Source organism: Chiloscyllium plagiosum, unplaced genomic scaffold (genome assembly GCF_037043375.1).
Source record: "Chiloscyllium plagiosum isolate Xiang-an unplaced genomic scaffold, Cpla_swu_hap1 HiC_scaffold_33, whole genome shotgun sequence".
NCBI classification, from domain to species: domain Eukaryota; kingdom Metazoa; phylum Chordata; class Chondrichthyes; order Orectolobiformes; family Hemiscylliidae; genus Chiloscyllium; species Chiloscyllium plagiosum.
This window is the reverse complement of record NW_028270171.1, coordinates 63,691,901-63,715,698: the sequence shown is the minus strand read 5'-3', so window position 1 is coordinate 63,715,698 and position 23,798 is coordinate 63,691,901.

Sequence of the window (23,798 nt, the reverse complement as noted above, 5' to 3'; positions counted from 1 at the left end):
AGAGAGAGAGGGTGAGAGAGAGGGGTTGAGAGAGAGGAGCTTTGAGAGAGAGAGAGAGAGTTGGTGAGAGAGAGAGAGGAGGATGAGGGGGTGAGAGAGAGAGGGTGAGAGAGAGGGGTTTTAGAGAGAGAGGGGATTTGAGAGAGCGAGAGAGAGTAGGTGAGAGAGAGAGAGAGGAGGATGAGGGGGTGAGAGAGAGGGTGAGGTAGAGGAGTTTTAGAGAGAGAGGGGGTTTGAGAGAGCGAGAGAGAGCAGGTGAGAGAGAGAGGAGGATGAGGGGGTGAGAGAGAGAGGGTGAGAGAGAGAGGAGGATGAGGGGGTTGAGAGAGAGAGGTTGAGAGAGAGAGGGTTTAGAGAGAGAGGGTGTTTGAGAGAGCGGGAGAGAACGGGTGAGAGAGAGAGGAGGATGAGGGGGGTGTGAGAGAGAGTTTGAGAGAGGGGGTTTGAGTGAGAGGGGGTTTGAGAGTACGAGAGAGAGTGGGTGAGAGAGAGAGAGGAGGAGACCTGACAAATTTTTCCTTCTTTTTCTTAACCAAAAGCTTAACTCTCTACTCATCCAGCATACCCTACACCCCCAGCATTTCCTTCCATCCTAATAGGAATACCTTATACTGTCTCTGGAAAGCCGTAATCTCATTTTTGAAGGCTTCCCATCTTCCAATGATAAAGGTTTCATTTTTCCAAACCCTAATTCCTGCATCTCACGAAACTGCCACTTGAAAATAATGAAAAAATAAAGCACATTCTAAATGAAGGCTATGATGAGGTGAGCTCTGGTCGGCCATGTAGATCTGGAGGCTACCAGATGCACGGAGAGTGCTTTCTCCCAGAGCAGCACCAGGTCAGTATCAGGCACACAGACAGAATGGGCAAATAGATTCACATCTGAACTCATATCTCCCAGCCTGACAATCTGAAGCTGTGCACAGACATTCTGGTAAACATCTCCAAAAATTGGGTCATCAAGATCGGCCCAACATGCTAATCAAAAATAAATCTGTCATTCAGACTAAAATATCCTTCAGGTTCCACAACCCATTCCCGGTCCCATCCTCCAGGTTCTATGAATCTCGCTCCCTCTAACCTCCTGCAGTATCCCTATCCCCTCCTATATTTGGACCACCCTCCAGGTTCTGCAGCCCTTCCTAGCTCGTAACATGAGCCGGATTCTAAAACTCTTCCTTCCTCTGCAATATTCCCTAGAAATGTACTGGAGGACGGTGGGGGTTACAGCGTTAGAGAGGAATATCAGGATTGGAGGATTTTGCAGTTATTAGTCATATTGAAGTGGCTAAAATTGGCTTCGATAATTTTGACTGGTCACGCTAATAAAGGAGGTTACAGAGGTAAGGAGGATTTTAGGGACTGGAAGACGTTTCACAGTTTATGGCTTTTGTGGGGACTGGAAGAAGGTACCAAAACAGGGAGGGTTTAAGAATGAAGGTCTCTGCTGAGAACCTCTACTGGGTAAAAGGCAAGATTCTTGGTGGTGTGGAGTAACAGAAAAATCTTGGGCTCCACGTCCATATACCCTTCACATATGCCAGCCGTGTTGAAAGGGTGTTAAAGAAGGCGCGTGATGTCTTAGCATTCATTAGCAAGGGGATTGACTTTAAGACCTGTGATGTGAGGCTGCAGCTCCATATAGCCCTAGTTAGTCCACTCTTGGAATATTGTGTTATGTTCTGGTCGCCTCATTATAGAAAAGATGTGGAAACTTTGGAGAGGGCGCAGAAGAGATTTATCGGGATGTTTTCTGGATTGGAAGGTAAGTCTAATGAAGAAATGTTGGGGAAGCCAGGCCTTCTCCCATTAGAATGAAAAGGATTAGAGCTGAATTGATTGAGGTGTATGAGATGATGCGATGCATACAGAGAGTGGGTGGCCCGAGAAATTTCCCATTGTGAAAATGGCTATTATGATGGGGCATAAGTTTGAGGTAATTGGAGGTAGGTTTATGAGAGATGTCAGAGGTAGGTACATTACGCAGAGAGTGGTGGGTGTGTGGAATGCACTGCCAGCATTGGTGGTAGAGATAGTTACATTAGGGACATTTACTTAACTTTTGGACATGCACATGGATTATAGTGAAACGAATTTCTCAAAATGGAGAACTATGCCCAGTGCAGTTCCACAAGGATCCGTGCTGGTACACTGTTGTTTGTGATATACGTAAATAATTTGGAGGAAGGTATAGTTTGTCTGATTAGCAAGTTTGCAGATGACACTAAGATTGGTGGAGTAGCAGATAGTGAAGGGGACTGTCAGAGTGTACAGCAGGGGAGAGATGGGCAGAGAAATGGCAGATGGGGAGTCCAATCCAGGCAAACGCAAGGTGATGCATTTCAGAAGATCCAATTCAAGACCAAACTAAATAGAAAAATCCTGGGGAAATCTGACGTACAGAGAGATCTGAGTATTCAGGTCCATTGTTCCTTGAAGGTGACAAGTCAGGCCAGTAAAGTGGTTAACGCAGCATACGGCATGATTTCCTTCATTGGATGGGATATTGAGTAAAAGAGTTTGCAGGTCATGTTACAGTTTTATTGGACTTTGTTTTGACCACATTTGGAATATTACATGCAGTTCTGCTCACCACATTACCAAAAGGATGTGGATGCTTTGGAAAGGGTGCAGAGGAGGTTCACCAGGATTTTGTCTGGTATGGAGGGGGCTCGTTATTTAGGAAGTTTGAATAGATTCGGATTATTTTCATTAGAAAGACAAAGGTTGACTGGGGACCTGATTGAGGTCTACATAATCATGGAATGTACAGACAGGGTGGATAGCAAGAAGCTTTTTTCCTCAGAGTGCGGTGAATGGAACAGATGACAGAGAAAAAGTGGGTTGTATAGACTGGAGGACCAAACAAAGATATGGAGGGTAGTCGTGACTGAAGATGTTCATATATATAGGAAGGTTTACTTCGGCAGATTATTTAGAGTTGGAGGGTGTGGAATCTGACGGATTTTCCAGAAGGACAGCAATTTTGGTTGGAGACAGTTTCACAGATAAGGAAGCATAAGTAACCTCCTCCAGTTTGGTCAAAGTGAGAAGGTTTGTAGTGGACATTAACACGATAGGGGTGTAAGAGCTGGAGAAGGTTATGGAGATGAGTAAATGCATGGCGATACAGGGGGAGCTTACATTGATAGGGTGGATGCTGGCGACAGGAGGATGTCACACAGATAGTGAATCTTGTCGGAACTGGATTGGGCGAGTCACAGGCTTTCATTGTGTTCGCAGATCGGGAGTGCTGCAGGGTCCTGAAAGGATTGTCAAGTCTCCAGCAAATGATCGTGTCTTTAGGACTGGAAGAGGTTACGTTGATACAGAAACATTGAAGAAAATGTATGCTGTTTTCTTTTTTCTTGAACAGAGCCTCAATATCCCTCATGAGCCAAGGATCACTAAACCTGCCAGCTTTTCCCTTAACTCTAGCAGGGACACCCTGACCCTGGATTCTTGACAACACACTTTCAAAAGCCTCCCATTTGTCAGCCATTCCTTTTCTTTCAAACAGACTCACCCAGTTGATGGGAGCATGATGTGGAGGAGCCTGTGTTGGACGGGGGTGGGGAAAGTTAGGAATTACACATCACCAGCTTCCAGTCCAATAGGTTTATTTGGAGGTACTAGGTTTTAGAGCGCAGCTTCCTCATCAGGTGGTTGTGGAGCCCAATCATAAGACATAGAATTTATGGCAACAGTGTAGTAGTGTCATGGAATGTAATATCAAACAAATTTAGTGCTAATTTTATCTTTTGGGATGATCACCTGCGCTTTGAAAGCTAGTGTTTTGAAATAAACATGTTGGACTATAACCCGGTGTTGTGTGATTTTTAATTCACTCAATCGACCCCTGCTCGATCCTGCCTAATGACCCCAAACCTGCCCCTGCTCCAGTTTAAGACATTAATCTGTGGAGCTGTCTGATGTTTTTCCATAACTATGTTAATACGAAGACAGTTGTGGTCACTGGACCCAAAGTACTCTTCAACTGACAATTCAATCACTTGCCCGACTTCGGTTTCTGAGGGAAGGTTTAGGGTTGCTCCCCCCTGAGTAGAGTGGGACCCTCTATATGTTGATCTCGGAAACCTTTTTGGACACATTGAACAAATTCCACCCGATACGGGCCTTTTACACTCTGAGTGTCCCAGACAATACAATGGAAGTTAAAATCTCCAAACAGCACTATTCTATTATTTCTATAGGTACCTGCAATCTCTTTATACATCTGCTCCTCTAGTACTCGCTGGCTATTTGAGGGTCTAGAACACCATCCTAGTAGACTGACCATCCCCTCTTTGTTTCTAAATTCTCACCATATGTCCTCATTTGATGACCCCTAAAGAGTATCCTCTCTAAGCACTGTTTTGACGTCCTCCCTTATCAAAAGGACAACTCAACTTCCTCACTTGGTTGTCCCTCTGTCACGCCTGTAGCTTCTGTATCCTGGGACATTGAGTTGCCAGTCCTGCCCTTCTCTCAGCCATGTTTCTATTATGGCTATAATATCCCAATCCCCAGAGCTAATCCATGCTCTGAGCTCATCTGCCTTAACAGTCAGGCCTCGTGTGTTGAAATGTATGCCCTTTAAACAAAGTGTCTTTTCTCTCCCTTAACTGTGCCCCTGGATATCCTGAATAGGAAACTTGCTCTTGACAGCTAATGTATTTTCCCCTGACTTTTCAATGTTCCCTTTCTTATTAAGAGTCCCAAACTCCTGCCTAACTAGTTTATACATTTCAGAGTAACACTACCAAATCTCCCCGCAGTGATACTGGTGACCCTCTGGTTCAAGTCTATCCCGTCCCCTTGTCCAGGTCACCTCTAACCCAGAAGAGCTCCCAATGATCCAAGAACTGAAAACCCTTGCCCCTGCAGCAGCTCCTCAGCCACACATCCATCCGAACTATCTTTCTATTTCTATATCCACTGGTGAGTTGCACTGGGAGTAATCTGAAGACCACTATCCTTGAAGTCAGCTTTTTACCTTCTTACCTAACGCGTGATACTCATTTCACAGGAGCCCATTCTCTTTGTCTACCTCTCTCATGTAGACCGATGTGCACAATGACCCCTGGCTGTTCACTCTCTACCTTCAGAATGTTCTGTAACCGCTCAGAGACATCCTTAACACTGTTACCCGGGAGGCAGCACACCATCCTGGTTCTGCAGCCACACATTCTTCTGTCTGTCCCCTTCACAACGGAGTCTCCTGTTATTACTGCTATCATTCGACAGGATCTGACAAACAGAGACTGGGAGGAAATGCCAGCAGTTGGGGCTAAACTTGCAAAGTTGGAGAATTTTAAAGTGATGCAATGAGGATCCATGGCCAGTGTGTTCCTTGAAGAGTAAATGGCAAAGGCAGCAAGTTCAGCAAATACTGATCAAGTGATATTGTGAGTTTGATAATGAAATACAGTGCAATAAGCACAGGTGAAGCCCTTTACAAGTACGGAGAGGACAAGGGGGTCCTTAGAAAAGAGGGTCAAACAATGGTAATGAAATATCCTTGGCAGACAGTGCTATGGAAAAGTCACAAGGTCAGAGTCAGAGTGAAAGAGTGAGGCCTGTTAGACACCAAAGGGACAATCTGTGCATGGATCCAGAGGAAGTAGGTGAGGTCTTCAACGAATACTTCCCATCTGTATTCACACAGGAGAAAGGCATTGTAGCTGGGGATTTCAGTTTGGATGGTGAGGTTTTGGAACACGTTAAGATCAATCAGGAGGAGGCATTAAAAGTTTTAACAGGCATAAAGGCGGAGGAATCCCCAGTGCTCAATGAAATGCAACCCATGCTACTGTGGGAGGTAAGGGAGGAGATTGCTGGGGCCCTGGAGGATATATCTAATACTTTGCGGGCCACAGGTGAAGTGCAGAATGACTGGAGGATGGTTCGTTTGGTTCAGTTGTTCAAGAAGGGAAGCAGGGATAGGCCAGGTAATTACGGAACAGATAATCTGACATCAGTGGGAGGGACATTATTGGGAACAATTCTGAAGGATAGGATGAATCAACACTTGGAAAGGCAGGGATCAACTTGGCTGCATCATCTCGGATTTGGTCGAGGAAGATGCCGCCTCAGAAATTCAGTTGAATTTTTTGAAATGGCCTCTCAAAATATTGAGGAGAGCAGTGCCGATGATATGGGTTACATGGAGGTCAGTAAGGTCTTGGACAATGTCCCACATGGAAGGCTGGTCCAAAAGGGAAGAGACTATGGAATCCAACGCAAGTTGGCAAATTGGATCCGCAACTGGTGGAGGCCTGTTTTTGTATTTGGAAGCCTTTCACCAGCCGGTGTACCATGGGGAACTGTGCAGGAGCCATTGCTGGTTATTATGTACATTAATGACTTGGATGTGAAAGCAGAAGGTACCATTAGTAGGTTTGCACGGTGGCACAGTGGTTAGCACTGCTGCCTCACAGCGCCAGAGACCCGTGTTCAATTCCCGCCTCAGGCGACTGACTGTGTGGAGTTTGCACGTTTCCGAAGAGCCTGTTTCCACACTGTAAGTAATCTAATCTAAAAATGCAGATGACATAAATGGTGAGGATGTTGTTCACAGTCAGGAGGTTGGTCTCAGGCTCCTGTCTAAATCGATCAGATGATAAACTGAGCAGGGTAACCTCAGATGTGATTTACTTATGATCAGTGTGAGGTCAAATCCTGTGGAAGGTAAGATAAGCGAAGGATAGACAGAATGAACAGAAGTCCTTGTGGAGTATTGAGGAACACAGGGGTCTTAGTGTCCAAGTCCATTGATCCCTGAAGGTGTCAGCACAGATAGACTGGGTGGGGAAGGCACCTGAACTGGGAGCGGAAGGGTGACACTTTTGCTGATGGGGTGAGTTGCTGGAGCTGCTCGAGAAGATTTAAACTAGTCTGGCAGGGCTGTGGGGCCCTCAACAGTTAAGGCAGATGATCCCAGGGCACGGGTGGGGTCCTGGGAATGGGATATAATAGGTATTGTAGAATTGCACAACAGATGGACTGGCAACAGCTCATTGTTCCATGGAATAGATGCTATGGGACATATTGAACAGGAAGCAGGAGAAGAGCAGCGGTGATGGGTTTGATTGGGGGAAACATCACAGCAGTGCTCAGAGAGAATATTCACGCGGAATCACCCAGTTAAACAATACTAGTGGAACTGAGAAAAAAAAGTTCATCAGTTTGCTATGATTGTACTGCAATTATACTATAGCGGTAGTCAGTGGGAGATGGAGCAGCAAATCTGTCAGGAGATCTGAGATATGTGTTAGAATAAGAGAGTTGAAATCGTAGGGATTTCAACCTTTCCAAACCTGGACTGGGATTGCTACCGTAAAAAAAACATTTGGATGGAAAGGATTTGTTAAGTGCATTCCAGAATCTCCCAGTCAATTTGTAAACGGCCCAACTGGAGAATGGGGCTAAAGCTGCCCGCCCCTTGGTAAATAAATCAGTGAGCAGGACTGAGGTGTTAGTGGGGGAGCAATTTGGGAAGTCACCACAATTAGTTTGGAAATAGCTTTGGTAAATCACAGGCCTGGTCCACAAGTTAAAGTTAGAAAATGGAGCAAGACCAGTCTTGATGGTATTAGACATGATGATTTTTAAAAGTGGAAGCCATTTGCAGGTAAAGGGAAGTCTAGCAAGTAGGAATATTTTAAATGGGAGATAAAATGCATGTTCCCGTTTGTGTGCGGCTCGATGCTGACAGAATTAGGAAACACTGGCTGACTGTTCATGCTCTGGTGAAGAAGAAGAGGGCACATGTCAGGGAGAGCCAGCTTGATCAAGGGAATCCCTGAGGAGCATAGGGGCTGCACGAATACACTTTGGATAGAAAGCAGGAATGCAAAACATGTCGTGAGATAGCTTTGACAGATAAGGTTAAGGAGAATCCAAAGAAAGTTCACACATGTGTTAAGAGCAAAAGAATAGCGAGGGCCAAAACCAGTATCCATAATGATATACTAAGCCAACGGTGTGTGAAACCAAAAGATCTGAAACAAATATTTCACTTTGGAACTTACTGTGGATTAAGTCTGAGGAGCTCTGAGAACTAAACAGTGTTTGGCTTGACCACTTCTGGAATACTGTGTGCAATTCTGGTCTCAGTGCCATCGGAAGGATGCTGTGGAACTTGAAAAGGTTCAGAAAAATTGAGCAAGGATGTTGCCAGGGGTGAAGGGTTTAAGCTACAGGGAAATACTTAATTAACTGGTGCGATTTTCACTTGAACATGGGAGGCTGAGGAGTTATCTTATAACATTTTTTAAACACATGATGGGCGTCGATAGGTAAATAGTCAAGACATTTTCTCTCGACTTGGGGAGTCCAAACAACACGACATAGCTTTAAACTGTGAGTGAAACTGTTAAAAGGGACCTAAGAGACAGTTGGTTCCCACAGAGGGTGGCACATGTATGGAATAAGCTGCCAGAGGAAGTAATGGATGCTGGTACAGATTTAACAGGCGTCTGGATGGGTATATGAACAGGAAGGGTTTATAGGGATTTTGGCAGAATTCTGGCAAATGGGATTAGAAACATCATGCAGGAGTTGGTACGAAGGGTCTGCTTCCATGCTGTACATCTCTATGACTCTATGTTTTGAAATGAGTCCACATTATAGAAGTGGAGGTGCTGCAGGCTGTAAAACTCAAAGGAAGATCAATCCCCAGGACTGATCCAGAGTATCTCAGGACATTTGGGAAGCTGGGAAAGAGATTGCGGCAAGATGATCAAAGATATTTTTACCATTGACACCATGTACGTGCACCATGAAGCCTGGAGGGTGGAATAGTGGACAGGGAAGAAGGTTTGCTAAGATTACAAAGGGATCTTGAGGGTGTGGGTGAAATGGCTGAAAAACCTTGGATGGAGTTCAATCTGAATAAATGTGGGGTAATGCAAATTGGTACAACAAACAAGGGTAGATCCTATTTAATAAATGGCAGGACCTTCGGTAGTGTTGTAAAACAGAGACACCTCGGGGTTCAGGTAAATAATTCTTGGGAGGCAGAGGGTGCTGGTAGAGGGTTGTTGTTCAGAATGGAAGCCTCTGACCAGCGGTGTGCCATAAAGACTGGTACTGGGACCACTGTTTTGCATCTTTTACATCAACAATATGAGTGAAAATATAGGAGTCCCTGTTAGTATGTTTGTAGATACCAGGATTAGTTGGATAGTGGGCAGGGATTACAGTTATCGGAGGGGGTCATAATCAACGGGGCCACTAGATCAAGGAGTGAAAGATGAAATTTAATTCAGGTGACGGATTTTTGGTAAGACAAACCAGGGAGGACTAACACAGTTAATGGTCGGGCCCTAGTCAGTGTGGTCGAAAGGAGAGAGACCAAGGGGTGCAGTGACATTGTTCCTTGGAGGTGGCATCACAAGTGGACAGCGTGGTGAAAGCAGCATTTGATACACTTCATAGGTCAGAGCATTGAGTACATGAATTGGAGATATTTGTAACATTGTCATCTATAATTCTCCTGGGCAGAGGAGGCTACGGGGTGACCTTAAACAGGTTTGTAAAACCATGCGAGCCATAAGTAAGGTGAACAGACAACGGTAGGTGAGTCCAAAACTAAATGGTATAAGTGTGTGGTGAGAGAGCAAAGATTTAAAGAACCAGCTGAGGAACAACATGTTCCACAGAAGATGGTGCATAGATGGAACGGACTGTCAGAGGAAATGGTAAAAACAAGTACAATGACAACATGGAAAAGACACTTGGGCAGGAATATGGAGAGGAGATGGTTTGAAGGGCCATGGGCCAGATGCAGAGAAACGTGACTTGTCACATTTAGGAAAGTTGGGCAGCATGGACCAATTCAGCCACAGATTCATGCAGCACAGAAACAGACCCTACGTCTCCAGTTATTGGAGGAGAGACTATCAAGACATGCTGTCAAGACTGAAGCAAGTTTGAGATATGGATGGTAGCCTGCACTGGAGCAGACTTCGAATATGTGAAGGGATTGGTGAGAGGGGAGGAGATGACAGATACAGGATTTGTTTTTGGCGTTAGAACGATTAAAGTCACTGATCCACGAGACATGCATAGATACAATGTTGGAGAGGGAACACAGAGCAGAAAGTTCCCAGGCAGCATTCCCACCCTCACGTGGGAGGCCTGCTTTCCCCTCTGTTGTACTGATGTTCATTCAGGCAGCACAGTTCTGGATTGATAACTGTGACACTCCCGATGCTGTCCGAGTACAACAATACTTCAAGTAGGGATGGTGATTGAGTCTGGTGTGTGTCTGTAATGTGTTCCCCCTCCAGCACTGTATCTGTGTCATGTTTTATTAGCCACTGTTTGGAGCCCTTTCATTGCTTTCTGCTCTGTACACTGTGAATGATCTTACCTCGCTGTACGATTTATTGAAGGCTCCAGATCTCCCTGCCCTTCGTATTTCTGGCTGACCAATCATCTTCAATGAGGTGATGGATGAGACACCCAGCAGTTGGGAAGTCTATTGAGTCAGGAACTTCCTGAGTACGTACAGGAGACAGAGGAATGGACAGAATGGGAAATTAGACTGATGCAGTGAGGGCTACACAGAGATCTGGAAAATCCCAAGCTCCATCCCTGGCCTGTGCAGCTTCGTCTCTCTGGAGTGGAGAATTCTGTTGGCTCAGGATCTGAAGTAGCTGCAAGAGCGAAAGGCCCTGACAGAGGCAGCAATTAGACCCACACTGTGATGGATACCACATGGAGAGATACTGAATGATATCACCAGCGTGCAGGAAGGTGTCAGTATCAAATAATTGAGCAGGAAGAAGGCGTTTTGATTCATTTTGCACTGGGATGAGCAACATGTGGGCAGGCGAAGTGATGGCCGTGTGGTACTATTGTGAGGCAATTTATGCAGAAACCCAGCGAATGTTCTCTGGACACAGGTTCAAATCCCACGATTGCAAATGATTAAATGTGAGTTAGATGCTTCAAAAAATATGTAATTAAAAACCTGTAAGTGAGTATTAAACAACTGCTGATGTTAAGAAAAATCCATCAGGTGCATTCAAGTCTTTAGTGAAGTAATCTAATATGGGACTGGGATATCACAGGTATTACAGAACAAAGCTGAGGGAGGTACAGGACAGGCAGCTCTATGTTCCAGGGGACAGATGTTGCAGGGAGGACAGAAGGGGAGCTGAGAGAGGAGGAGAGTTGCTGGTTCTGGTTGGGTGAAAAATCCCAGCAGTACTGAGAGAGCATATTCCTGCGGGACCACCCAGTGAAGCTGTGTTCGTGGAATTAATCAATAAAAATGGGTCTTCCCTTTCCTCTGATTGTTCTACAGACCCCGATAGCCCCGCCCTCCTGCACCTTGACCTTCTCAAGATGGCGGTCCTGAGGCCCGCGCTCCCTCTTCCCTCAAACAAATGGCGGCCGTGACCCTGGGCCGCTTCCCTGATCAGAGACCACAACCTCCTTACCCGGGAATAGAGGGTCTTCTTAACCTTTTTTCGGGATTTATGAATTCTCTCCGCTCCTTTCTCCCAGCGAGGCTCCCACACACCGGCTCTGGGCGCCGCTCTCTGGAGCCGATTGCCGCCGCTGCAGGAGAAAGCAGCTTCATGTCTCTCTCTCACACTCTCACTGTCCAGATCAATGTGACACTGCGCATGCTCTCCAAAGAAACCAAACTGCACATGCGTCTCAGGTTATCGGTGAGTTTATAGAGAATGTTCATATCCGCACAGAATCATGGGTGAAGTCTTAGACATTAACAATTGCCCTCTCGAGTTACAGACATAGAGATGTCTACCATAAGACCATAAGACATAGGAGTGGAAGTAAGTCCATTCGGCCCATCGAGTCCACTCCGCCATTTAATCATGGCTGATGGGCATTTCAACTCCACTTCCCGGCATTCTCCTCGTAACCCTTAATTCTTTGTGACATCAAGAATTTATCAATCTTTGCCTTGAAGACATTTAGTGTCCCGACCTCCACTGCACTCCACGGCAATGAATTCCACAGGCCGACCACTCTCTGGCTGAAGAAATGTCTCTGCATTTCTGTTCTATATTGACCTCCTCTAATTCTAAGGCTGTGCCCACGGGTCCTAGTCTCCTTGCCGAACGGAAACATCTTCCTGGCGTCCACATTTTCCAAGCCATGTATTATCTTGTAAGTTTCTATTAGATCTCCCCTTAACCTCCTAAGCTCCAATGAATACAATCCCAGGATCCTCAGCCGTTCCTCATATGTTAGACCTACCATTCCAGGGATCATCCGTGTGAATCTGTGCTGGACACGCTCCAGTGCCTGTATGTCCTTCCTGAGGAATGGAGCCCAAAACTGAACACAGTACTCCACATGGGGCCTAACCAGAGCTTTATAAAGTCTCAGTAGCACATCACTGCTTTTATATTCCAACCCTCTTGAGGTAAATGTGGGCGGCACGGTGGCACAGTGGTTAGCACTGCTGCCTCACAGCGCCAGAGACCCGGGTTCAATTCAGGCGACTGACTGTGTGGAGTTTGCACGTTCTTCCCGTGTCTGCGTGGGTTTCCTCCGGGTGATCCAGTTTCCTCCCACAGTCCAAAGATGTGCAGGTCAGGTGAATCGCCATGCTAAATTGCCCGTAGTGTTAGGTAAGGGGTAAATGTAGGGGTATTGGGTGGGTTGCGCTTCGGCGGGGCGGTGTGGGCTTGTTGGGCTGAAGGGCCTGTTTCCACACTGTAAGTAATCTAATCTAATTCGCTTTCTTAATCACGGACTCAACCTGCATGTTTACCTTTAGAGAATCCTCGACTAGCACTCCCAGATCCCTTTGTACTTTGGCTTTATGAATTTTCTCACCGTATAGAAAGTAGTCCATGCTTGAATTCTTTTTTCCAAAGTGTAAACAGACTGCTCAACCCAGCTCAACCATAACGGCCAGGTATGTAAATTACCAATCGTTCTGAGAGTTTGAAAAGAAATTTCTTACTCGAGTTGTGAAAATCGATTGGAAACATATACGTTATCAGATTTACATCTCAACTATTACTTAAAATCTCACATTGATTTATGCTCCACTATGTAGTGAGAATGATCAATCCTGCAAAACAATTTGCTTTCTGACCAATCCTGAAGCGTTCACTCCCCGAGAATGCGTTGGCACCGCTCCTCACTCACTCTGTTTGGAGGACCGGCCGCTGCTTGGTCCTCCAGTGCCGCTCCTTCCTCCTAATTGCAGAGTTGATTCAGGCGTGACGCACAGGCTAAGGGACAAGGAAAGTTCGAGTCGATGCCTTGTGATGTGGTGAAAATTCCCCGAATCTTGGACCGAGAGGCCTGGCTTCAATTCACAGCATGTGCAGGTGTATCTAATAACAACTTTGAACAGGCTCATTAGGAAAAACAAGGGAAGTCAGGAACAGAGGTAAAACGATAGAAAATGCATGCAATGTGGTGGGGCTCTCAATGTCAGGTGATGTTAGTCTTTACCAAGTGTTTCAGGGCTCCTGAACAGACGGTTGCACTCCTAGTGCATAACCAGATACCACGATTGTGGGCAAAGTGTTGTGGTGGGATATAGAGGTACTTTTGTGGAAGGCTCTCGATTTTGGAGGTGAAAATATGTGAGAAGGTTTTTTATGGAATTACCTGTTCTGCTCCTGTTGCAGCATCGTATTATTGCCCTGGCTCTACCTCGTACATGTTTGATTAAAAATGTATTGCGGGAAAAGCGCAGCAGGTCAGGCAGCATCAAGGGTGCAGGAGAATCGACGTTTCGGGCATAAGCCCTTCTTCAGGATTCCTGAAGAAGGGCTGATTCCCGAAACGTCGATTCTCCTGCTCTTTTGATGCTGCCTGACCTGCTGCGCTTTTCCAGCAACGCATTTTTAAGCTCTGATCTCTAGAATCTGCTGTCCTCACTTTCTCCTCGTACATATTTGGTAGAGATCAGTGACATTTCGTAAACCCACAATACAAAATCTGTCACTCTGGTTAAGACAGTAGAAATCTCTTGTAGCACTATAGTCACAGAACAATACAGCGCAGAACAGGGCCTTCGGTCCTTGATGTTGCGCCGACCTGTGAACTATTCTCAGCTCATCCCCCTACACTATCCCAAAATCACCGATGTGCTTAACTAAAGAACTGTTTAAATCGACCTAATGTGGCTGAGTTAACTACATTGGTGAATTCCACGCCCTAGCCACTCTCTGACGAAAGAACCTGCCTCTGACATCTGTCTTAAATCTATCACCCCTCAATTTGTAGTTACGATCCCATGTACACACTGATGTCATCATCCTCGGAAAAAAGGCTTTCACTGTCTACCCTATCGAAGACTCAGATCATCTTGTATATCTCCATCAAATCCCCTCTTACCCTTCTTGCTAATGAGAACAGGTTCAAGTTTCTCAAACTTTCCTCATACGACCTTCGCTCCAGACCAGGCAACATCCTTGTAAATATCCTCTGCACCTTTTCCAATGCTTCCACATCCTTTCCAAAATATGGGCACCAGAACTGCACAAAATATTCCAAGTATGGCTGCACCAGCGTTTTGTGTAGTTGCAGCATGATATTGCGGCTCCAGAACTAAATCCATCTATGAATGAAACTGTACACACCATATGCCTTCTTGACAGTATTATCCACCTGGGTGCCAACTCTCAGGGATCTATGTACATGGACTCCAACATCCCTCTGCAAATCCACATTACCAAGAATCTTTCCATTGACCCAGTACTCTGCTTTTCTGTTATTCTTCCCAAAGTGCATCACCTCACATTTAGCTGCATTGAACTCCATTTGCCACCTCTCAGCCGAATTCTGCAGTTTATCCAAGTCCCCCTGCAATTCCTCCACACTGTCCATTACACCACCGACTTTAGAGTCGTCTGCAAATTTACTAATCCATCCACCTAAGCCTGCGTCTAAGTCATTTACAAAAAATGACAAACTGCAGTAGTTGCCAAACAGATCCTTGTGGCACACCACTCGTAACCGGACTCCAGGCTGGACATTTTCCATGAACTACCACTCACTGCCTTCCTTCAGAAAGCCAGTTTCTCATCCAACCTCCTAAATCACACTCAATTCCATCTCTCTGCATTTTCACCAACAGCCTACCATGTGGAACCTTATCAAAGGCTTTACTGAGGTCTATGTATACCACGTCAACTGCCCAACCTTCATAGACATGCTTGGTCGCATTCTCAAAAAATCAGTGAAGTTTGTGAAATACGACCTGCCCTTGATGAAACCATGTTGAATATGTGATATCAAAGTGGTATTTGCGAGATGATTATAAATCTAATCTCTAATAATCCTTTCCAAAACATGTCGTGCAATAGAAGTAAGGCTCATTGGTCCAGAATTAACTGGGTCATCTCTACTATCCTTCTTGATCAAGGGCACAACATTTGAAATCCTCCAGTGCGCTGGTTACCAAACCTGTAGATAGTGACGACTCAAATATCAAAGCCAAAGGCTCTGCTATCTCCTCCCTAGCTTCCCAGAGAATCCTTGGATAAATCCCATTCAGCCCAGGGGACTTGTCTACTTGCCTCAACACCGACAGTCAATGTTCCGACCAATGAAAGCAAGCATGCCAAATAACTTCTTCACCACTATTTCTGCTTGAAACTCCACTTTCAAGGGACTATATACCTGCATCCCGAGATATCTTTCTATTTTTCAGCAAAACCCCCGAGGGCCCTACCATTAACTTTACAAGTAGTACAGTTAAAATCAGATTTCATTGAGAAATTTAAAAATGAAGGTGCTTAAACTGCATGCAGGGAGAAATATTTTCACTTGTGATGCTGACCTGAACAGGAAGTTAACATTAATGACTCAAATCAGAAATTCAAAACAAAACATTCTCCCCTGACAAAGATGACAACATGGAACCACATGACATCTCGTACCAGGAATGCTTAAGTTTAATATCATGAATATGTTCAAAGGGAAATTGTATAAGTACCTCAGGGAGAAACATACAGAAGGATACACTGATGGGATGAGACAAAATGGGAGTATACTCCGATTGAGACTAAATATCTGCACTTGCCTGTTGGGCCAAAAGGCACGTTCTCTGCTGTAAAGTCTCTGTAAATGTGCTGGTCTCCTTAAGTAAAGAATAATTTAGTCATCCACTAATTTGGGAAAAAAAGGTTCCACTAAGGGATAAAAGAGAAATACAAGAGGCATCCCTTCATAAGGTTATACAATTAACATCCATTACTGAAGGTATCTCTGCAAAGAGAGAGAGCGGTTTAATCTTTGGCTTCTCAGAAAGCAGGAAGACAAGACGCTGTGTAAAAGAATTTGAGGAATTAGGCAGTAGAGTACAGAGTGTTAATCTGTGCTTTGGTTTGACTTGAGCTGGCAACATCAAGATCTTTACTGAGTTCAGCTTGGGCCGCGTTAATTAACCCATCATACGACTGAAAGCAACATGGTGAGAAAATGACATTAAACTTTGGGATGTAAAGAAGTACGCATGACACTACTTTGCTAACTGCACAAGACAAACCACAAATACGTTTCTGAATGAATAAATCTAATTTTAGCTACCTGTAAAATCTGTTAACGACAAAATTAAGAAGGATTAACAGGGATAACAAAAAACACAGTAGGTTGAATGTCATCAAAAACAATTTTATTTATTCCAGATTTTCCTCTCAAACCCTTGCGCACAGCATTCAACATTACAGCAATTCATATATGCAGCATTTAACAAAAAAGAGGCCCCAAAGCTGTTTTCTTAAAGAATAGTGAGACATTGGTCAGGAAGAAGGAAGTATAAGATCAGAATATACAAGAACCCATTGGAAAAAGGAAGCTCTTGAAAGCAGGAAGACAAAACGCTGTGTAAAGGAATTTGAGGAATTAGGTTTGAATGAACGTTAGGCAGAATATATAAACTCTTATTCGTGGTAGAGAGAAAAAAACAGAAAAAGGAAACCTGCTAGATCACTTTTCCTTAAGATTCAAGAAGAAAACTTCATAGACTCCAACAATTTTTAATTAAAGGAGATGGATGCTGATTTGGTTTTTGGAACGCAGTATGGAAACATGTGAAATTTTCTGAACTGCAATCTCTTCAAGATCGCATGTTCCATACATCCCCAGCTGAAATCTACAGCGTCGTGGTGGGTTCAATCTCACCTCTAGTTGTGTGATGAGGCTGACCTCCTGTGCTTTCAATCGCTCCTTTTGACGTTTCTTCTGTTTTTTCTTCAGCTTATCCACAATAGTCTCGTGCTTTTTAAGTTCGTCCCTCAGTGCACGGATACTGATATCAATATCACTCTGGACTGACCTAGTTTCTGTAGAAGATCCACCCAGTGGATGTTAACAGGTCTCATTAAAAACAAACTGAATTTTGACACTACATTAGTGGATAAGAGATTTATGCAAATCTGCATAACACTTGGTCACACTTCTCACACCCTGTTCAACAACTTTAATCAAACTGCGATGCCACTGACAAAACCCTTGCGTAATGAACACACTGACCTCTTGGCAGCCACGGTGTCGACATACACATCTACGAATTAGACGTGCAGTATCACCGTACACACCAGCCGATCACACAGACCTATCTGGGCAGTCAGCATCGATAAGCATAGTGCAATTACGGTCAGAAACATATTGAGGAAAAAAAGCCAAAATAAGAATCTAGAGACTAAAAGCTTGCAAAAGATATGCATTTGAAGGACAGGAGAGGAATGGGATTTGGAAAAGAATTCTGCAATGAGGCTACTATACATGGCCAGGATTTAGGTTAACTCTGGAAGAGGTGCACCAGTCAGGGAACTTAAAACCACAAGAGTTTGGAGGACGATGTCAGACTAAAAGTCATAAAGTAAGGCAGGGATTCATCATGAAAGACTTTCAAAAATGTGACAATTAGATTGGAGAAGTTAGAAGTTTAGGAGGCAAAAGTCATTAAGGCCAGACTGATAGCTTTCACAACAAGAGCTCTTTCCAGAATACAGGCAGCAGACGTTTGGAAGTTCTTACATTTATGGAGTATAAGGAGAAAGTCCTGACCAAAATAGGGTGGAATTATCAAGTCTGTTGGTGAGCGTTATGGATGATGAGGCATGATACATGTACCTTTACAGAAACAGATTTGTGGTCAGTAAATGCTGGGTTCACTCGATTTTGGAATGTGCTGCTGAGATATAAAGGGTTTGTAACAGCTGAGGATAGCAAATGGGAGGTTGGTGTGGCAAAGGGATACAGCTGGGGAGTCAGAAATAGTATGAGTTGATTTTTCTTTGTTGAATACTTACATTGCACTCATTTGTTTCTGAAAAGTGGTCCCATTCTTTCTCCACTTTAGACAGATGCAACATGACCGAAGTTACAGACCAATGAATCAAACTTGCATCAGTATTAAGCTCTTACTGTTTGAACTCAAGAGATTCCAAAGGAAACTGACATAACTAGATGTTAACAGACAATCTAGCATACGTATGCTGACTTACTCTGGGCTTTCGGCGTCCCTGATGGTGGCAACACAGTATTCAGCAAAACTAGAGGGAAAACCTTCTGTGACAGAACTCATGTCATCATCCCACCACGAATTCAATAAAATGAAAAATCTGGAATTCAGAGTCTAATGAAAATCATGAATTCATTCTCGATTGTGAGAAAAAAACATCTGACTCACTAATGTTCTTCAGGGAAGGAAACTGACATCCTGACCTGGTCTGCTCTCATGTGACTCCAGGCCCACAGCAATGTGGTTCTTTGATACTTAACTGGTCTGTGGACAATTATGGAAGGGCAATAAATACTAGCAACCCAGCAGTGCCCATATCCCACAAGTAAATTATAACAAAACACCCTTACTGAATCCTACAGCAAGCCCAAATCAAGTGCTATTCTCACTTTCACACAAAACAAAAGGCTCGAGAATCACCATTCCTCAGTGTTGTGCTATACTCTCAGCCATGCTATATTTTAAAAATAAATGCACATTATATTTGAATTTCGAAGCACACCAAATGACTTGAGGAAACGTCTGTGAATCTTGGTCATGTTTGAAATGTCCTTCCTGACTATGTCGCAGAAACAGGCTGATTAGATCAGCTGCAGATGCTTGGTGGGATTTTAGACTAGGTCTGCCATGCGCACACACTCTGGAGCTGATTAACTGGCCATCAGGCTTTGATGTACACTCAGGCACATTTGAAGAAGGAGACTGAAAAACCAGAGAAGAAATCAAACATTAATTCCAGTCTGACATTATTTTCCAAGTTTATGAAAAAAGGAAGAAGGAAGGATAAGAAAGGAGATTGATTTTAAACTTCCCCTTGGGTGTCATGGTGGCTCAGTGGTTAGCACTGCTACCTCACAGCCCTACGTATTTGGGTTCAGTTCCTCTCTTTAGCAATTGTATGTGGAGTTCACACATTTCTCCTGTACCCATGTGTGTTTCCTCTGGGTGCTCCAGTTTCCTCCCACAGTCCAAAGATGTGTGGTTAGGTGGATGAGTGACACCACCACTAGGCCATCCAGAATTATAGGGGGATGGGGGTTGGTTGAACAATCTCACTTCCTAAGTTCTTGATTTCGATTCGCTCATGAGGTAAAGCTTTTATTGCCCTATGAACTTGCTGTTACAAAGCAGCAGGACTGCTCCCACTCAAATACAATTGCTGCTGGTACTTTTAATCTAAAATGTGAACAAATAAACTACCACACACATAAAGGGTTATTAAAGGATTGGACACTCTGGAGGAAGGAAACATGTTTCCGCTGATGGGTCAGTGCCTAACCAGAGGACACAGCTTAAAAATACGGGATAGACCATTTAGGTCAGAGATGAGGAGAAACCTCTTCACTCAGAGAGTTGGTGCCAGTGTGGTATGCTCTGCCCCAGAGGGCATTTGAGGCCCAGTCTCTGGATTCATTGAAGAAAAAAATGGATAGAGCTCTCAAGGAGAGTGGAAACAAGGGTTAGGGAGATAAGGCAGGGACAGGATACCGATTAAGGATGATCAGCCATGATCATATGGAATGGTGGTGCAGGCTCGAAGGGCAGAATGGCCGACTCCTGCACCTATTGTCTATTGTCACACACGCACCCGTATACACAATTCTACCTGTCATCTTTAAACAATTTCTGCTTCTTCACAAACCTCCTTACAGCTTTCTTAACCAGTCCAAAACACTAATCATACTTTTTATTTTACAATATTCTGATTTTCAATGCCACATTCTTGACACATAACAAAATTATTAAATTAACACCGAAAAGAAAATTGCTCTGAGAAGCAAACCCTACCAGACACCACTACTAACGTGAACCACTCTGGAACTTCCACAAGTCCTTTTTCAAATTTCCACCCTTCCGTTTAAATCCAGTTTTCTATCCCTGCCTTAATTCCGTGCCAGTAAATCTTATGGATGATACCTTTTCAAATAGTGATTTTTAAAGAAGTGCATGTACACACCCATCATATCTGCACATCTTAAATTTGCGATTTTTCAAGCATAGTCATCACTTTTTAAATTTACTATGACCATTTTATTTTGCAGTCGCCTGTTATCTCTTTAAAAATGTGCATTTCCAACAAATCTTTCATGTGATAAAACAAGCCAAGTCGCTCCACAGAAATAGAATAAAACATATTACTGAGCCTCATAGAGATCCAAGTGTAGATATGAAATATTTCATACAGTTTGAGTGTATAGAAGGAGGAAAGCGACATAGACAGAGGCAAAGTTCAGGGAAGGAATTAAAGAGGTCACTGTCTTAGTAACTGAAGGCTCTTCCATTAATGGAGCCATTAAAATTGAAATTCTCAAAGACTGTAATTAAAGGAATAGAAATCCCTTGCCTGCAATGTATAACCATGTACATTAACTTAAGTGGTGCAATGATTGGTTCTATCCTTCACAAACCGGCTTTCTGGAATAGGACAGGTAGTATAATGCAATCGTCAAGCTTCGAAGAAAGAAAGGCATTGACGAGGTTTCTGCAGTGGAAGAACGGAGCTGGGGCAGAGATTGATAATCAGAGATTTGGGAAATTATCGAAGTAGGCCTTTTGACCTTTTGAGTCCACATCAACCCTCTGAAGAACAGACAACCCAGAGCCGTCTCCCCCATCTATACACCTGCATTCCCGTTGCTCATCCACCAAGCCCAGACATATTTCCCATGCCTTCACAGAATCTTATACTTTCCCACATTTTATTTCCAATTCCACTTCAGAATTCCCATTCTCTACCACTCCCATTTCCAATTACCTCTCAGAATTTCTATTTCATCCCACTCCCATGTATCCAATTCCCACTCAGAACTCCCATCCCCTCTCAAACCTATATTTCCATTCAGCCTCAGAACTCCTATCCTGCCAACAGTTTTGCCAAATCTTTCCCCTTCCTGTTTCGCATTTCTCTCAGAACATCCATTCTTGGCCACTCCTATTTCAATTTCTGTCTCAGAAATGTTATTCATCCCCCTTCCCATCTTTCGTATTCCCTCGAAAGAATTCTTGTGCCCAAACAATTCCTAATTTTCCTTGCTTGCCATCGCTCGCTGTGGCGCAATAGTTTAGTCTGTTCGACTGCTCACGGGAAAGGTAGTATTATGAAACACTGTCGACCCAAAAAACTTCCTTACTTTTGCCCCGACTGACTATACTCAATGAAATATTCCCAGATCCTCAATTGAGGATTTTTGCAGCTGGAAGTTACCTCAGAAACCCTGGTACCTCGTAATGTATTGAGCGAATCGCGAAACAGAAAGCATTTAACGCGAACACAAACAAAACTGGCAAACCAAATGCATTTTCAGACACAGCGAAGCATGAATGCTAAATGTGAGACAGTCCGAGGGCATGAGCCATAAACTAATCTCACAACTAACAGCAGGGAAATCCTAAACTACTCTTTCAAACATATTCGAACCTTAGTGCACCACCACTTCCCAGACAATGCTGAAAGGAGAGAAAGAAAGAACAAAATAAGAATGGTCCATATAAAGTGAATTCCACCAATCACAGTCTCGATTAGATTACATTTCCCTTCCAATATCTCCAGGACAGAAATTAAGGAAATGAGAGAAAGTTAAGAATATATGACATCGCAATTATTTTCCCATTCGCCAGATCATCAAATAACGACCAGTCGAGTCACTGCAGGACTTTGTTTCACAACAGCCATGAACATAGAACATAGAACATAGAACAATACAGCACAGAACAGGCCCTTCGGCCCACGATGTTGTGCAGAACATTTGTCCTAGCTTAAGCACCCATCTATGTACCTATCCGATTGCCGCTTAAAGGTCACGAATGATTCTGACTCTACCACTCCCACAGGCAGCGTATTCCATGCCCCCACCACTCTCTGGGTAAAGAACCCACCCCTGACATCTCCCCTATACCTTCCACCATTCACCATAAATTTATGTCCCCTTGTAACACTCTGTTGTACCCGGGGAAAACGTTTCTGACTGTCGACTCTATCTATTCCTCTGATCATCTTATAAACCTCTATCAAGTCATCTTATCAAACCTCATCTTATAAACCTCTACCTCTATAAAGTAACAGTCTCCATTCGGTTCCATTAAACTGAACTTGCCTGGAACATAAAGCAGCAGTAGAGCTGCTTGAGCCTATGATTTATCGTGTGGGAGGCGAACACGTCATGACAGCACGGACACTGACCCCTTTGAGAGAGTCTGAACACTCCCACGCTGCAGTTAACTCTCCAAGAAGCAGACCTGCTTTTTTGTTTGTCTTTGACCACGGCACTTTAACACGCTGCAGCTGTTGCAGAAATTGCAACGGTGGGATTCGCACCAACACCACCTGCCAAACCGGAACCTGAATCTTAGACTGCTTGGCGACCCGACAATAGTGAAGTGTGCTGAGTATGATCCGCAGGACACCCTGCAGGATTTTCAGACAGCGCCATCCTCCCTGTGACATATACGTGCTGGCTCAGATTCTGTTGTGTAGATGTGTCCCGGCTTTGCCAATATCACCGTGGTCTAACTCCCTACATTCTGTTAGTCGAACTGTGATTCCACTCAGAATCACAAATGCGTCACACACCACCTTAGGTGTGCTGGCTCTCCACAGAGGTAAATGTGCTTTTCTTTTGGTATCATTCTCTTGCCTTCTCACTGCAACTCTGCACACTTTTACTTTCAACATAAACATCGAAATAGTTTTTAAATAACTCGATTGAAACTGCGTCTTTGTCAATGTCAGGCAGTTGTTTACAGACCCTAACCACTGCCTATGTGAAAACGTTTCTCCTCATGTACATTTTTCTTCTTTTACTAATGACTTTAAATATCTGCCGAATCGTTCTCGATCCTTTCAGGCGGAGGGAGCATTCTCCCTTCCTTATTTCCTCTGTCTAACCCACTCATGTCTTGGAAAGGTTGAACAAGGCCAGCTTTCGGCCTTTTGCTCTCCAAGGAGACCTTTGGCAACTTTCTAAATGACCTTTATTGTTGACATTCCTCATATACCACACCATTCTCATCCACATGTTCAGCGCTGTTTCCAATCATTTCACGTCCCCACTTCCTAAAGTTTCACACCCAGAACTGTGCGAACATCCAGATGGTGGATTTATTCAGAGTGGGATTGTGTTGGTGAGAATCCTGAAACACTTATTTCACTTTCACCATATGTGGTACTGTGCCATGCCCACTACAATCACACTTCTGACCCCAAAGCTCAACGGTATTTCAAGGGGTGAAACCTAATGATATACATCTTTTTATCAAATAGTTGATCGGACGACCGGGCAAAAGTGAAATCAAACAACCAAGGCTCGATGGCGAC